This window comes from Phyllostomus hastatus, unplaced genomic scaffold (assembly GCF_019186645.2).
Source record: "Phyllostomus hastatus isolate PE091 unplaced genomic scaffold, TTU_PhHast_1.1 phas_contig_40, whole genome shotgun sequence".
Taxonomy (NCBI): domain Eukaryota; kingdom Metazoa; phylum Chordata; class Mammalia; order Chiroptera; family Phyllostomidae; genus Phyllostomus; species Phyllostomus hastatus.
Window position 1 is genome coordinate 81,298,574 of NW_025333872.1, and position 18,824 is coordinate 81,317,397.

At 35.0% G+C, this 18,824-nt stretch overlaps 1 long non-coding RNA gene across 1 annotated transcript; it reads left to right on the forward strand.

Annotated features, from left to right (window-relative positions):
• The first annotated feature begins 6,750 nt into the window (after positions 1 to 6,750).
• Positions 6,751 to 17,206, forward strand: LOC123822128. The gene is made up of 3 exons (XR_006786222.1): positions 6,751 to 6,924; positions 16,223 to 16,288; positions 16,429 to 17,206. It is a non-coding gene; the product is annotated as an uncharacterized LOC123822128 (long non-coding RNA).
• The last annotated feature ends 1,618 nt before the right edge of the window (positions 17,207 to 18,824 follow it).

Below are 18,824 nucleotides of genomic sequence, written 5' to 3' on the forward strand. Positions count from 1 at the left end.
GAAAATAGTAGAAAATTTTTATCATAACTTTTTTATATACCCTAGCATTTACAGAATTTTAAATTAGGGCCCCCCAACTTTATTTCTCCATGTCATAGAATTGTGAGAATGAATCTCCTGTGTTAGTGCTTCATGTGAACTCACTGGTGACCTAGCTTGTAATGGCCATATTTCCTAGAACAAAATGCCAGAAACTTGATTGTCCCTAGATGATGCATTCCTAGCAGGCATCAGTCCCTGCCATGCCCTTTAGCCTTGGAATCCATTGTAGTGATGGCAGGCCCAGCATTCCAGACCTGGAAGGAAGTGCCACAAAAATCAACATATAGTTTTCTTTGCACCCAATTCTGAACTCTGGATATTTTCAACTAGAAAGAAAGAATTACAGAAAGCATAGCGGAAGATAGTTGGAGGACTAAAAAAAAAAACCAAAACAAAACAAAGCACAACAAAAAATGAAGAAGAGTTTCCTAGGCTTTCCTCTTAGTTTGAATTTAGAAATCAGTTATTTTGACTAGTTAGCATTTTGTTCATATCAAAAACATGTCCTTTGATCAATTTAATTCTGCTTTGCTTATGTGATTACTGATTTTCCACCTAAAGTGATTAAATTAGACCTGAAATGTTTCAGTTTTGTAAGATATTATATCTCCAAAACTACACAGTGTATACTTGAATGGGATTTGGTTAAACTAAGCAGTAGTGATTTATACCTATTTTGAGACAGCAGAATAGAAAGGAAGGTGCTAGTACAATTTCACACCAGCTAGGGTGCCAGTTTACTTTTTCACTGCCTTGAGGTATAAGCAATTACCATATTTTTGGACCATAAGACTCACCTAGGTTTTAGAGGAGGGAAATAGGAAAAAAAAATTGCAGCAAAAAAATGTGGTAAAATGTTTACTCACATAAATAACAATATTTCACCAATGTAAATATAAACAGAACTCAACAACAGCATTAACAACCATTATTCCTCCCAAATTTGGGGGAGGGAGGCAAGTGCATCTTATAGTCCGAAAAAATGGTGTTTCCTCAGTTTACAAAACATTCCAGACCCAGGTATTTATACATAACAGCAGTAATAACATTTCTCAATTGGTACCTATAAGCAGATCTCATTTGAAAAACATGGTAAAATTAAAGTAGTGCTATGTTGAATAAGAGTGGTGAAAGTGGTGAAATTGGTCTGTAATTTTCTTTCTTTGTAGTATCATTATTTGATTTTTGAATTAGGATAAAGCTAGCCAGAAAACAAATAAGGGTGGGTGAGGATGTGGAGAAAAGGGAGCCCGCAACCACTGGTGATAGGAATGCAGACTGGTGAAGTCACTATGGAAAATAGTATGGAGGTTTCTTCAAAATTAAAAATGGAACTCCCTTATGATCTAGCAAACTACTTCTGGATATATAGCCTAAAAATCCTAAAGCAATAATTCGAAAGACCACATGTACCCTTCTGTTCATTACTGCATAATTTATAATAGCCAAATTGTGGAAGAATCCCAAGTGCCCATCAATAGATGAATAGATAATAAGGGTGTGGAACATATACACAATAGAATATTACTCTGCCGTAAAAAAGAACAAAATCTTACCATTTGTGAGAGCGTGGATGGGCAGAGAGAGCACTTTGTTAAGTGAAATAAGTCAGTCAGAGAAAGACAAATATTGTGTGATTTCACTTATACATGGAATCTAAAAAACAATAGAAACAAAAAAATAAAACAGACACAGACCTGTAGATAGAGAGAACAGGCTGATGGTTGCCAGAGGGATGGGAGTTTGGAGGACTGGATGAAAAAGGTGAAGGGACTGAGAAGTACAAATTGGTTGTTACAGGATAGTCATGGGGATGTAAAGTACAGCATGGGGAATATATTCATTAACATTGTAATGACTACATATGGTGCCAGTTGGGGTACTGGAAATATCAGGGGAAACATACATTATATGATTATCTAATGAATATGTTGCATACCTGAAACAAACATAAGTGACACTAAATATAAACTATAATTTTTAAAAAGCTGGGTGAAACAGGGAAGAAAATTAGAAATAGGACACTTGGCTTTTAATCTTTATGAGTACCTGGCTGTGTGACTTTAGTAGTTGAACATCTCTGAGAAGTGTTATTTTTCAAATACTGACGGACCGTAGACCAAGTAGCCTATGGGTCTGCAAGTGTGGATGTCAGCACTTGAGGAAAAAGAATTGTTTGTGATAATAGCTCCAGTCTTCTTCTAATCTGAGAGAAAAATAATTAGAATAAGATGCAGAAAACACAGGGCACGTAATTAATTGTCATTGTAAAAGGAAATAGAAGAATCATTAAGATGTTTTATTCTAAAAATGATGCGAAACTAGACTTTTGAACTTAGAAGGAAACAGCCAAATGTAACACTGATTACAGACAATGTTTTTGCAAATTCCTCTAATGTAGACTTCTCTGTGTTAGGAACACAGTTTTTCTTGACAATTTTTAGTTCTTTATTATACATCTTAATGGAAGAGACATCCTCTAACAAAAGCTTCTGTAATGTGAATGTACAGCAGAGAATGTTCTCTTTAATTAACACATAAAAATTTTGCATCACCATAGATAGATTTGCCTATTGTTTTTCAACAAATGCTGCTTTAAGAGCTGTATGTCTATATGTATTAAAAGTGAACTTCATTTTATTTGCAACATGTACAATGATTTAGAGTAATCATTGAGTCTAAACATAAAACTTAAAATTACAAAACTTCCTAGAAGTAATGATCTTGGGTTAGGTAAAGATTTCTTAGGTATGGTTTCACAAATATAATTTTATCAAAGAACAAGTTGCTGAACCTGACCATTAAAATTAAAAAAAAAACCTTCCGCTTTTGGAAACTTCCACTGTTAATAGAATAGGGAGAGAAGCCACAAACTGGGAGAAAATATTTACAAATCACGAGTCTGATAAATGACTTACATTAGCATATGCCAAGGAACTTCTCAAATTCAGCAATAAGAAAACAAACCACTTAGTAATAAATGAGTGAAAAATAGTGACGGTTGCCTGCAGAAGACATGGAGATGGCAAATGCAGACGATAAAGTACTCAGCATTGTTTGTTATTGGACCATGGAAATTAAAGCTACAAACATACACAACTGCACATCTGTTACAATGGTTATAAGTTAAAAGGCTCCATTACAAAAGTTATCTGATAAGTGAAATAATGAGAATTATTTTACAGTTATGGTGAAAATGAAAATGCTGAGGAAACTCAAAATAATTAAGTAATTGAAGCCAGACAAAAAGATTACACACTGGATGACTCAATTTATATATAATTGATATATAAAGACAGAAAACAGAGCGGTGGTTGCCTAGGGGTGACCAGGCAGCAGAGAGAGGCAAGAATTACAAAGGGCATAAGGAAACTTTAAGGCATGAGGAATATGTTTATTATCTGGACTGTGGTTATAGTTTCATGAATGTGTACATACTTAAATGTGTACACATAGTAGGATGTGTACATCAAGACTTAAATAAGCACAGCTTTATGGGTCAATTATAATACCTCAATAAAGCTGCTACAATTTTTATAAGATGAACTTTAAAATATGATACATTAAATTCTTTTCCTATGTATTTCTGCTCATTTCGATTTGGCCTTTAGTCCTACATTACGAGAAATACGAGTAAAATACAAAATAACACTTACTTTCCCACTTTAACACCTTAAATCAGGGGACCTGATTAACTCTTGATGGCATAGCAAACTAATTTTTCTACGAATGTCCTCATGCTACAGTATACACACAAGCTAGAGATATTTTAATTCATTGCTGAGCTAGAAACAATGTGTGGGCAGTCAATATGGACCCACAAAATGGTAAGCATGCAAATAAATAAATGAAGAGGGAGATGAAAATAGAGCCATGACTACAGATGACTTGTAAACCATGAAGAACTGGAGGTCGAGCTTTGTATCCCCTGCAAAGTTGGGAAGCCATGCCCGAGAATCCTCAAGCAGGCCTGGGTCCTCAATGGGGCTATTCCACAGTGAAAGGAGGGGCCAGGGAAAATGAAAATTGCCAGCCACAAAATAGATTCCACCCCAGGATATTTGTCATTTCCTAGGTGGCTAAAGGGGAAAATGTAATTAATAATACTCTTTACAGGCAATTTGTAGTCATTAACCTGTTCTCATATAAGTCTGGTTTTCAAATTTACACTAACCATTTCGGGAAACCTCAAGCTGTGATATTAAATTAACATGGTGTTAGGTTAGGGACACAACTTGCCATTAAGCAGAAACCAGCAGAAACCTCTCTGGAGAACTCAGACTAATGCAAAACATAGCAAAACTTTGAAGTTCAAGTGGTCTGGTTGGCAGGTTTGTGAGAGTTGCATTTTTCCCTTTTTCATATAGTTTTGCATTATAATATAATATGCATTTAAATCTTTAAGTTATCAATAAACAGGGTGTGATCAGTGTTATGATAGAAGTATAAGAAGAGATTGCTTCCCTTGTGGGGAGATTCTAAGCAAAGGGCCTCAGTGTACAAATCCATAGCATTTTGCTGCCCGGGGGCATTCAGCTCATGGAGGCTGCATAGCATCCTCTAGATCTTGCACAGCCACTGGATCATTTCACTGGATCAGTGAATAGCTTGATCAACCCTACATTTGAGAAAGGTCATTCTGGCTGGGCAGTTTGGAAGTTAAAAAACAAATATTAAACGTTAGGAGGTGATCGCAGATACTGGGGGTTGAATCAATGGAGATGGAACTGGAGAAAAAGAGACCTAATTAGAGATACTTAGGAGGTAGAACTGAGGTGATTTGATGATCCAATGGTGTGGCAAAATAAAAGAGAGGGAGGAGCCTGGGGAGATTTCCTAGCTCTCAGCTTGGATTCAGGGTCAATACAGGTTGCCTTCACTAGTAAATGGGATGAAGGAAAGACCAAATTTGGAGTAATAGATGTAGAGCCCAGGTTTAAGACCTGCCACATTTGGGGCTTCTTTAGGACATTTGGGAAACAATGTATGACTTGCATTGGGGTCAGAGGAAACACAGTAGCTTCAGAGTGAGGCAAGCAAACAATAGGGGGACTTGAGGAATGTCACTCTTGAGACAGAGGAGCAAATGATGACATCAAGTGCCTGTTTTCTATGCTCTGCACCTGCAACAAACACAAAACAATATTGTATATAAACTATGATTGAAAAAGTTTAAAACATTAAAAGCTCTATAAAAAATTTAAAAAATACAGTGCCTGTATAACTTAGAATGTACTTTTTTAAAATAGAAAGCCTCACAATTTAATTAAAACTAACTCTCGTTGAGGGCCTGCTTATGTCAAAAATCCCCGCTCTGGGCTGCAGTAGAAGCCAAGTCATATCATGCCCCTTCTATCTTGTTTTTAAGATGTGGCAAATTCTCTGTGACACTAATAATGCTCTGTCTCACTTCTGGGAAATCAGTTGTCCTGTCATGAACACCCTTTCCTAATCTGGACTCCCCCTTCCTTACACTGGGCCTCAGCGTGCGTGTCGCTACTGTAGGGAAGACTCCTTTTGACTCATTACTCATACCCCCTAAGATTAGGTAAATTCATCAATAAGAGTTGTAACTTTGCTGCTGGCAGAATCCCAGTGCCCAATATGATGTCTGCTAATCAGTATTTAATAAACATCTGTCAAATATTAAATGCTCTTTATTTAAGACATAAGCCATGCACAAAAGAAGCATCTTATCAAATGTTAGCATAGCATGGTATGCTTGGAGTCATTCTCAGTTGTTTTATGCATGTGTCTCTTTCCAGTTAAATATAAATAACTCAAGGTTGAAGACTATATCTTTTCCTTTTTTTGGCATTACTCATCTTGCCTGACATACTGTTCAGATAATTTTTATAGCATTGACTTGAACAATATTTTAGGCTACACTTGAGATTATCCATTTTGCATTATGTTCATAGTAAATATTCTACTCCAAGCCTGATGACTTATTTATTTAACTGATGATTGGTTTGCCCCAAAGGACATATTAGCACCTCAAGATTGGCTCTGTAAACCTGATAAAACCTGATGATCACCAGTATTAGTGATTTGTTAGATCCTTTATATGAAATGTAAGCAGAGGAGCAGAACACACCAACTTAAAGGCTTTATCTGGCTGTGATATTAGAGGGTAAAATTTGCCAACATAATTTCTCATTTTTAATGGTGAAAGAGGGCTTCAAATGCATGATTTCTTAATTTTGGAATTACTTTAAGTTCATTTAAATAAATTAAAAAATAACTTGCTTTATCAAAATTGCATAAGGGACTTAAAGTTTAAAACCTCTAAAAATTTAGTTCTCGATTTGTGTTTTGTTGTTAGGTTGGCTGGTTGATTTAATTTCTTTTTCTAATGTCTGACTCTGTGTTTGAGAAAGAGATGGAGAGAAATGAGAGTGAGAAAAAAAAGAAACAGAACATTTGACTAATGACCTTTTAAACGAATCACAACAACAATCTATTTATATCCACTGGGAAATGTTCATCCTTTGAAGGCATCTCAGTCTCTTTATCCTATGTAGCCTTTTTAGGTGTTCCATTTTAATCCTGATCTAAATAAAGAAAGTAAATGTTGCACAGGATCAAATTTAGTCTTGCTAAATGAGAAATCTATTAGGTTGGGAAGTCTGTCGAAGTTGTTTTGCTGGGATATTGGTTTCTCTTTCCCAGCACCAACCTCACTTTGTACCCATTGAGCACAACCTCCTGTCCTTTTGTCCATCTTCGTCACCCATCACCATCTCAAGGAGAGCTCTAAGTGACCCTGGAAGCAAATTTCTATGCAGAACCATCACTTTAACGGTAAAAGATTCTCTGTGATTCCAACAGTGTCCTGCAAGTTCCTGTGTGCTCACCATTTTCATCCCCAGTATGACTCTGGTAGGTACAGAACATAAAACCATTGCAAAATGTAATCAATAGCAGTTTATGTTAGGGTAGTTCCAATCAAATAAACACAATCAAGTAGCTTTTCTTGTTAAATTCACTCATAAGGACCATTTTAGTTTCTGCTATTTTCAGGGAAAAAACAAAACAACCTCCTTCAATGGAGTCCCTGAAAGAAAAGCTTATAGCAGTCTGTCAGTGAGGTTTTATCTGGCTAAGCTATTACTTTTTAGGGTTCAGATGGGATGTAGCTGAGGAAAAGATCTCTCTTTGGGTAGGTGAGGAAATATCACATAGATTTGTTAAGTCATGCTCTTTTCATCTATTTGCTCTTACTGATCTCAAAGAATACTTTTAGCTTTAATAGATTCTAAAGACACAGGGAGTAATAAAGGCAGAGTTATGCGTATGCTGGCCACCATCCTGTTCTTTCAAACCAGGGCACTTCAGAAACTAGAGAGACTCTCGTAGAAATTATGCCAGTCCAGAAAGTATAAACCAGGACTGTGACCCTCCCTGGAAGACTGGGACCTGTGGTCACCCTAATTATGAGAGGAGGGCAAATAAAAGTTGAATGCTAATAGAATCCATTAGAACTAAAGGACTAGGGTTTAGTTTGGCAAGTGGTGATATTTATTTGACAAATCTGATGAATAAATATGAAGCCAACCTCCTATATTAATGTGGAAGGTGAATAATTTGATTGGAGTTATTAAGACCATTAAAACTGATTGCTTTAAGATTTGTTGTTATTCTGTTAGATTAAAAGATAAATCAATGTCAGCATTTTCCTGGGACCCTCCCCCCAAAAATCAATCAATGACTAACTTAGTATGTGCCTTCTGTTTCTAGTCATTTTGGTTTTCATTTTCATAGGCTGATTTTTGTCCTTGAAGGTAGTAATAGTTGTATTTATGTAGAATGTGAAGCATGTCACTTCTTTCATTATAGCTGTTGAAAATTGTCATTCACAAATATGTAGTTACTTTGCTTAGTGGAATTGAGACTTTGCAAATCTTTAAGCCACTTAGAAGAAATGTGTGCATGATTTATAGAACAAGCAAACAAAGCGTGACCTTTCCTGAACTGATTAACGGCGCTATTCTTCAGAATGGCAGTTTACTATAGATTCACTCACATTGAACAATTTTATAAATATGTATAAGGTATAATACAAATATGTAGCATGAAAATATAATGGATTTAAATGAAAGTTGCACCAAACATTTATATAGTTCTAGTACAAGTTAGAAAGCTCAGATTACTTCCTCTGAGCCCTATTTTCTAATCACAAAACACCTGACATGACATTTGAGAATGGCATGCAAGAAATTATTTCATTTTTAGTTTAATATTACATTATTGTTTATTTTAAATTACACATGCTTTTGCACACCATAAATTGATAGTTAGCTAAAAATGGAGTAGAATTTACTTCACCTAAAGACAATTAAAACTAAATATTGAGAGATATGTTAAAAATCATTTTGACAAGCTTTGTTTCCCTTCCAGTGACCCAGAATGCACTTGAACTCAAGAAGGATATGCTATAAAGTCACTTGGAAATCACTCGTAACTACTCAGCTTGGCCCCTTTAGCAGCCACAGAAAGCGCTTTGAAACAGTATAAAGTTACCCTTGTTTTTTTATTTTCACCTTGCAATGTCAGGAATTCAGTCAGATAGGTTTGGAACGATTAGGTAACTACACTTTCATACACAAGATGCACACCAGGGTTCCCAGCATGATGATGCCAGCCTTATAGATGCATGGTGAGCTCACGGACCTAAAAATCACAGCCCGCAGTGCACTGTGGCTAGAGTGGCCTGTTTTAAGTTCCTTGAGGGCAGGGACCATCTGCATATCTCTAATTCCTGGTTCTAAGTGTTAAAACAGCAATGTCGGTTAGTGTTTCCTAAATGGAATACTTAAATGCATAAAACTAGAACTTTCATATTCTCAAGTTAAGATAGTAATTATTGTGCTTATATCATTTTGTTTCCTTTGGTTAAAATGCAGAATTATTTGAGGTTCCTTTTTTTATGGAAGTTCTTCAGAAAACCATGCTAAATATGTTCTTCCCTCTTCTTCCCCCACCCAATATTTAACTTACCACAGCTTCATGCTCACGGGGACAGTGGATGAATATTTCTGGTCAATAGTCACAAACCAAGTATTTTAAAGTCAACTTGTTTCTCTCCAGCGGCACTGGCAGTCCTATTTTCTTTAATACAGAATTAACTTTCCAGTTGAGCTTTGTTTTGGTAATTCTTTATCATGTGCATCTCGAGTTACATGTAAGTGTGTATGAAGAAGTGGTGTTAAGGTGGGGAGAAATATTCCTAGACAAAAATTGAGAAGTGGGCAAAGTCCCTCTTTGGGTCGTCCCCACACACCCTTTGAGCACTTCCCTGTGTTTCCCAAGAAAGACACTATTTCCTCATTGTCGAGGCTCTTTCCTATTACTTTGAAGAATGCAGGAAATGCATCTTGAAATCTTCCAACTAGTGTTTTAAATTTTAAACAAAACTATAAACTCATGATTATGGAACAATGAATGCTATTTAACCGTGTGCATGGGTGACCCCCAAAAGAAAACATGACTGTCTCTTAAAATAACAAATCTATTCAGACAAATAGACAAGTTGACCTTTGAAGAGGCTCAGTTAATACGATCATATTTAAAGCCTTCCACAATGACCATCCGAAATAAGAAAGCAAAGGTCAAGCCAAAGCCATATTTTAAATTTTCATTGTTACCCTAAGGCTTTTCAAGCAAAATGAAATCTAGAAAATGATCCAATTTTGTTTCAATATTCATGTGTGAAGACAATTTATCTTTTGAATAATTCAGCCCAGTTTTTCTCTGGATGTGTGAGGAAAGAGAAGCCTTAAATGTTTGTGAATTAAAAGGATCAGGGACATGAAGGGAAAAGTGGAGCTGTGGCAGCAGAAAAGGGGGGAATTTTCCAGAACATATCTACCTACATGTCTTCACTACTGATTTACTTTATCTCCAATAACCTCCCTGGAAGCATGCAGTGGTCTCTCTGTATCTCATCTAGGGTGTGCATGGCCCAGCAGGTTTTCCTGGGAGATCAAATAGTGCAATGTAATGTTAAGGCAACAGTACGATTGGGAAATGATGTTTCTGATAAAGCAAGTAAAAAATTAATTGGGCTAAGTATCATCCATGCATGAATGGCATGTAGCTATTTTGTCTTAGAGAATTCCAAGAAGTAGGACAGAAGGAAGAAATAGTGAGTAGTAATCCTTTTCAAATCACTCTGCTTAAAATACTTCAAATAACTAAACACAAAAACAGCATCTAAGAAGGTAAATACAAATTAAAGGAGAAAAAAGTCTCTTTCATGTCAGATAACACATTACCAAAGTCACCAGAGAAAAACAATCTAGCCTTCTGTCATTGGCAACAATCACATACTGACTTTAAACTGTCACAAAGCTCAGAAAAGGATGTGCAACTTTTATTCCTCTAAGTGCTGAGTGAATTCTCCTTTCATTTGTCTGGCTTTTTGATATTTTTCTAATGTGTCTCCTGTGAACATTTTTTTCTTTTATTCTGAGAACTAACTTATTTTTAAGTGAAATAACTGTAATAAAATGTGCAGAATTGATTACTTAGAAGAATAATGTTCTTAAGGTTGATGTCCTCTCTTTAGCCATATAGTATGATAACTAGAAAAGAGAAAGAGAAGAAAAAAGAGCTTACATGCTTCTCTACTAATATACTATTCTCTACTGCAGGGTACTTCCTAAAATAATATTAGAATTTCTTTAATATGATTTGTTATATTTTCTCTTCTGAGTCAAGATATCTTATTTCTCCTCACTCCAAATAAATGACCCTGTTTCTTAGAGAAAGGATGCAAATAATCTGTAGCCATATTTCTTGTAAAAATTCAGAGATGGTGTTTTTACCAGACAGGGATGGGCCTGGAGTGGGTCTGCCTCAGGCTGGCCTGTGTGTTTTGGTTCTTGACTTCACGTCCAGGTGATTTTGAGAATGCACTTATTAAGGGTGGGGACAGTAAGACAAAGGAAGGACTTGGGGCAAAAGAAGGAACAGGAGAGAGCTTAGGCAGTGCTCTGCTTTGGTTCCCAAACTTTTGGCATCTCTGGGCCACACTGGAAGAAGAAGAGTTGTCTTGGGCCACACAACACCATTAAACAACACCATTAAATGTTATCCAATAAACACCATTTATTGAGTAAACTCTCTCTAGCCCATTGTATGTGCTTGCTTCCTCTGCCAATTATAAAGGCATGGGCTTATTTCTGGGTTCTCTATTGTGTTCCATTGATCTATGTGTCTGTTCTTATGCTAGTGCCATACTGTTTTAATTATAATGACCTTGTAGTATAGTTTTATATCAGGTATTGTGATCCCTCCTGCTTTGTTCTTCTTTCTCAAAATTACCATGGCTATTTGGGGTCATTTACAGTTCCATATAAATTTTTGAAATGTTTATCACAAGAACTTTCTGAGTTAACTAACTTTAAATGTACTATATGATACAAATAAATCAACAATGATCTTCCCGTTAAGGGAAAATCACCATTAATATTTGGCTATATTTGCTTTATGTATGCAACTATATATATATATATATATATATATGTATATAATCTTACAAAGGAAGGGTTAAATTGTACATTTAGTTTTGTAATCTCCCTATTTTACAAATGCTCATTTTGTGTGTTCTAATTATAATTGGAATTGTGTTATATCAATAAAATAATTTGGGAAAAACTGATATTATTACAATATCCCCATATAATTTGCTTGTTTTATTCAAGTATTTCATACATCTCAGGAAAACTTAGATTTCTCAATAGTAAGTCTTACACAGAAGCTTGTAGAACCCTCTTCTTAATGGTCAACCTTATAGCTTAACTCTGGTATTGCTCACTCCGTTTTTACAAGCCTATGTATTTTTTCCTTCCTTGACTTTTTCTAGGCCACATTTGTTTGAAACGTTTGGGAAGGAAATGTACTTTTTTCATTCCACAGAAGAAATGCTTTAATTTTTGGTTAACATATTTGTCTCTATTTGTGGGGTTCAATTCTGAGGTTGTCAGGATGTGAACATGGCTATGAGTTTTTATCTGTTGTACTGCAGTCATTTTGAGACTCACAAATCTGTCCTGCATAGTGCCTTTCATCTTGAGATTACAGAATAATGCTAATTTGTCATCATTATCAAATTGTTCACATAGCCACTTTCTCAAGCCCTTTGGAAGATGCCACAATGATAGTGATACTATTTTAATGAAGTTACCAAATATATTGCAATGTTATGAAGAAAAGACAATCTTGAATCCTTAAAGTTTTCAAATAATGATTCCCTTATCTGTAAACTCTTACAATTAGATTAACTCATCATAAAAAATAAGTTTGCATAGGAAACTAAAGAAACATTTTTAAAAATAATTCTAAGGACTTACAAAGAATTTAGTCTTGCTATTTTTAACATCATGATATTGGAATAGGAGAAACAGAGTGTGAAATAGAAGAAAATAAAAGGTAATGAAAGTAGAAATGACAAATTTAAACTTCTGTCAAATAAAATTGAAGTCAAGCTTTTGTTAGACTCAGCAAACAACCTTTACCAGATTCTGTGTTCCAAATATAGAAAAGTACACATACGTTCTCTGCAGTGGGACCTACTAGGTCCTGGGGCAAAGCTTTCATTTTGATTTTAAAATCTTTGATATTACACATTTTCTCTGTTCTCTTTTTCCATCTGATAACCATCTTCCTCTGACTTCCTTTGATGTGACAGCCATGTTTCCGATGTATTCGAGTTCTTAAAGAAAACCCAAGAAAACATGTACATAAATATATATTTCCAAAAATACTATGATTTTGTTACCATAGTTTTGTGTAAGAGGAATGGCTATTCTTTAGTTTATTTCTAGAAAATCACTGACTCAAGTGATTTTTAAAACTCCCTATACAAAAAGTTATGAACACTTATTCTACTTTAATTACTTTACTAACTTCAAACATAACTTAATTATGATAGACAACACATTGAGAAACATAAAATTTTATGTGGTATGAGAATAATCAGCTCTGAAGTAAAATAAGTCAAATCTTGTTTATATAACCTTCATCTGCAATTAATAGTCTCCTAAAATCAAAGTTTTAAAGTTAGGATACTTTCTAGAATATATTCAGTACAAGAGTGTCTCTAGTTTCTGAAGTCAGGACACCACTTCCTATTCATGAACACCAATGGGGAACGTAAATTTTATGAAAAGCATTTGAATTTGCCATTCTGAAAATTGACAATACAATATGTAGGATAGCTGCTTACAAGGGTGAGATCCTTCAAGGGGTACAGAAGGATACTAAAATTGGTCTTACTTATTATAGGAGTTTCTATATATTCTATATGTTTTTTGTGTGTATTCAGATGTCATCTTCAATTTTTATCCTTAAATGTAAATGTACTTACATTGCTCCATGTACATTAACTCCTCAGTTTTTTATTTGATCATTAAAAGACTGTAAAGATTAGTGTACAGTATATAGCCATGAAGTAACATTAATTCATTCATGTACTCTATTTCTGTAAGTTAAAAAACTTATTGACAACATTTGTGTGTTGGATATTCTAAGCAAGGCCTTAAAAATACAAACATGAATAAGCCTTTCCCTTATGATGTTCATAAACAGTAACATAAATAGGAATATACACCTATAAATTAGAGTTTCAGAAAGTAGGTGTTATAATAGCTGCATGCACAGTTCTTTTCAGAAATCAGAGGAAGATAAAAATTATTTTTCCTAAGAAAAACAAGGCTTCCAAAAGGTGAACTTTAAGCTCATCCAGAAGGGAGGGACCCTTACCATGTGAAAGAGAAATGAGAGCTATTCAGAGTATGCCTACCATCTCCAACTTGTCTCATGACAGGCAGAGTGAGGAATTAATTGTTTGAAGTGGTTGTCAGGAAGGAAGGAAGAGAAATGACTAAAATGGAATCTTGGAGATATTCTGGGTAAAATTAAAACATTTTTATTTTATTGTGTAGACAGTAAAAAGAGGCAACACTAGGCTTTTTGAGCAGAAAGTAACAGGGCCAGAGGTTGGGCTTAGGAAGGTGATAGGTGGCAGCGGTAGGAGTGGTGGTGAATAGAGAGAGACAAGAGCAGGAGGCCAGTTTTGAAAGTCAGTTGTGAATGCCTGGGTGATACATAGTGAGTTAAATCTTGGGCTGGAGGGTGAGTAAAGAAAGGGGTCTACAGGAGGTTGCAATACAAAAGAACGATAAAAAGGACATTCCTTGTTGAAGAACAGAGAATAGAATGTACATTTTGATTCTTTATTGTGGACATAATTAGAGAAAATATACCAAATAGATATAAGTTTTTGATTACACTGATGATAAAGAAAATATAGAGAAGTAATTTAAACAAAAGGGAAGGTGGACACTAGAAGATTCATTTATGTGTTTTCACAATGAAGCTGACTGGTCCATGGAAGGGTTGAATCTCATTCATCCTTGATATAACCATGTGGCTGATGAAGGGTTTAGGCATGAGATGGATGATGTCACATTTCAAAATGCCTTCTGAGACTGTTTTAGGAAGCCACCAAGTAAAGTGAATGTTTATGTGTCAAACTTTAGAAAAGAAGAATCTTCAGATAACTTTGGAGGATCATTTTCTGGTGTATAAAATCCTATTTCGTTTTACTGCTGATATTTTTACAAGCAGTAAAACCTACAGGGATCAACTCCCACCTCACTTGAATCTGGATGGTTGTTGAACTGGAGGGATGCTTAGGCACAAAGTAAACCATAAAAACAAAGTATGAATTTAAATAGCCTTAAATTGGCTTACTGAGAATGAGGTTTGCTAACATTCTGTTTGCCTCACTATCCTTGAGTAAGTTGCAACTAAGCTGAGCCAGGAGAAAACCACACGTCAAAGGAGCTTTGCTGTTGAAGTGCAGGCGTCCAACAGCAAAATGAATGTGTGACAAACCTGACCATGACATAATTAAAAGTTATTAATTGTATTTTCATATTCAAGGAAATTAGGTATTGTTGTCAACACAGCACATGCCTTGATAAATCCTCGTGAGAAATATATCAAGCTTTTCAACTCAAGGTATTATGGGAATTCTTACATTATTTGTCAAGGAAAGATATAAAAATTAATTGGTTTTTAAATCCTTATGGAAGTCATTTAAGCATGTGGATATAAACCTCCTCTTTTTATGCACATTCTATCCCTATTTATCCATCTTGTTACAGCTCTTCATTTGTGTTGGAAAGTCCTGCTGTACAAATTTCTCATTCTGTTACTGAGTGCAGATTCATAAAATGCCTATAAGTACATATTCAAAAGTCGCGGTTGTCTTATTATACTCTTCATGTACTGAGTGAGTTCCTCCAGTTCCACCGTGTCTCTCTCTCTCTATCTATATAGATAGATATAGATATAGATATAGATATATATCCTCTGTCTATATATATACACATACATACACACATCTATTTATCAATATTTAATATATGTTAAAAGGCAATGTGTTCTTTCATATTTGCTCCCTTAAAACTACTTTATTTGAAAGTGAAATGTTAATATTTACTTATATATTTTCATTTTAATGATGAATTTAAAAAACCCCTTTTAGTTACTTGAATCTGTTTGAGTATTTTGTATTACATATCACTGGACTTCACTGTATTACAAGGTTTTTTCTCTGTAGTAAATGATTTGATGGCTTACAATTTTCCTTTATGAGAGTCTACAGTTAAGCTTTCTTTCACTCACATATAATTGGAACTGGCACCCAGAGTTCCAACTCTTAATGTGATTTCTTACATTATTTTTCACCCTTTTAAATTTCCTCAATGACTCAAATGCTTTGGCATTTGAAATGTGTTTTGTTAACTGGAATTATATAAACAGCTCATTTAACTTGACCTTCAAATGTTCCTTCCTTTCTCATTCCTTTGGTGTGAGTGTAGCACAGACTGTTAGTATCTGCTCTAGCTGTGAAGTGGCATCCACCTTCCCCCAGCTCTTCCCCTTCATGATGCCAGTCATGCTTCGTCCATGCTGACAAGCAATTATTAGTCTTTGTTTCCTTTACACTGTATATTGGAAAAACAATCATTGAAAGGAATTGTAGAAGTGGAAACCATTATCTTTGCACTATTGTGGTAACATAGCTTTTCGGCTTGCTGAGAATATCCATTAGTTTTGTTCTCTTATCTAAAAATGATTTCTTCTTTGCTTTGTATTGTTCCAGGAGTTGAATATTCCACCAAAGTCTGCCACATTAAAGATGGATACCTTTATTTCTACAATAGCTGAGGTATTTTTCTTATTGCCCTTTGTTCCATGCTTAAAGGCATTCTTGGTTCATTTCAATTCCAGTTGTATTAGCTGTAATTTGGGTACTTTTAAAAAGCCCATTTGACTCACAAGAGCTTTTTTCATCTTTTTTTCTTTCAGCATCGGTCTGACCTCAGTCTACTGAGACAAATTCATCCTGAGATACATTTATGTGCACTGTGCATGTATACAGATGGGCCAGGGACACTTAGCTAGGTACTTTACTTCAATTACAGCTAAGAAAATTTTGCCTTTGAAGTTTTGATTATATCAGACCTTAGAAGTGGGCCAAATTTTTCTCGGTAAAATTATCCTTTCAAATTTTATCTGGGAGTGTCAAATTCACTCTATTTCTTAAATGTTACTTGTGAAAGTAAATGAAGACCACCCAAAAAGAAAAAGCAAAGTCTCGTTATTTAGAGCTTGCAAGTGAACCAACCACCATCACTTGGGTTTGGCCAATGCAAAGACGGGTGGGGAGGGAGAGAAGCTTGTCAGTGATAAACAGAGAAGCATTTAGGTTTGCTCTGATGGATGAATATTGGTTTTGGGGAGGTGCATGTGAACAGTCTAGAAGAATGGCCTTCTATATGATTGTTTGAGGAGTATATTAGGCTTTCTCTGGTTGGTCCTCAGTTAGGAGCTAGGCGAAAACATGGGAATCTGTCAATCGTTGAATGACCAAGTCCTGACTATTTTGGGCCTGTTGCTACAGAGATTTTGGGTTGGTTTCTTGAGCCTAAGTTTGGTGAAGTAGTGGATTAGTGTTTTATTGTCATGTATGGTCTTGCCATATCTTTTCTCTCAAACTCTGGAATAGACCTTCTCTGAAAATGGATTTAAAAAGAAACTCAAAGCCCAGCAATAACAATGCTTTGCACTCTGGCAAAAAAAAATTACTAGGAATTATTTATATCTAACAGTTGGGTTATAATCTATTTATTTATTTTTACCATAATGAGTTTGTGAAAAAATAAAAATAGTTTCCTAATTGGGAATGTACATTTTATAATGGCTCCTGTGAAAAGGTTTCTCTCATTTTGATTGTGGCTTTGTAGTCTATGTGACCTTAAAAATGTCACTCTCTCCAAAGTGTATTTCATTAACCAGATTAGAGAACATATAACCGTGTTATTTATGTGCTTTCAGTCTTTAAAACTGTTAGGTGATTGTAATGTCATAGAAATTGAAGAAAAATATCCAGGAGAAAATACACAACTAAAATCATCAGTGTTCTTAACAGTATAGAATTTTCAGAGAAGTTGATGAAGCTGACTCCCAGACAGGTAATTTTGCTGTGAGTGTGTATGTATGTGTGTGTGCACACACACATATATATGCACACACACACATATATAAATAAACAGGATGTGAAGAAGTGTCTCCATGGACTATGAGATGTTGAGTGAGCAAGCAGGTCCTGAGAAAAATTGGCTTTTATCGATCACTTACTATGCAGATAGAATGCCATTCATTTTGAGAAGAAAAGGTGCCCAAGTTACAGAGGTCATATGTGAGAAATGGAAGCATGATTATGGAAGAGAAACCAAAGACACTCCCTGCTATACATTACTTTGTATTTATTTTTTGTCTTGCTCATGTGTACTGCCTTCAAGTTGATGTGAAGGTGTATTCAAAATCATCATCTAAAACATTCTTCAGCTTCCTTCATTATAGCTTACATGTGACTAAGGATTAATGTATTTCTCAGGGTTGACTGAACTCCTTGGCTGCTCTGAAGCAGTTAAGCAATTACATTACACTATTACAAAATAACAGCAAGTATCAATAAATGTTTTTTTAATTAAAATGATAACCATTGTATTTATCATTTCTTGGTTATTCTTTGTATATTTACATGTGAAGAAAATGTCAAATAGCCCTGGCTGGGGTGGCTCAGTGGATTGAGTGCTGGCCTGTGAACCAAAGGGTGGCTGGTTCATTCCCCAGCCAGGGCATATGCCTGGCTTGTATGTCAAGTCCCCAGTAGGGGGCCCGTGAGAAGCAAACACACATAGATGTTTCTTTCCTTCTCTTTCTCCTTCCCTTCTCCTCTCTAAAAATAAATAAATAAAATCTTTAAAAAAGAAAATGTCAAATAATTAGTTCATACTTCACAGCAGATAAGTTGTTATAAAAGGTTATGTTTTCTACTGGAAAAATTGTATTATCATCAGAGTATTAAACTTGGCATAAATTATGTATATCATGTAAATTTTTAACTGAAATTTGAGCAAAAGCATAGATTTATTCTGTATTTTTGGGTAATAATATATAGTTTTAGATGTGTGTATGCTATATATATATGTGTATATATACATTTATGTGTGTATATATATATTTCCTATTAGCAAAATGACTTTTTACTGATTAGACAATAACAAACATTAAGAAATAAATAGTGGAAGATAAACTGTGCTACAGAGACAAATTTTCAGTCACTATGGTTTCCAAATCTCAAATGAAATGTGAGTGAATCTTGGCCATAGTGCCCATTGTTATGTTTTCCATTGTGT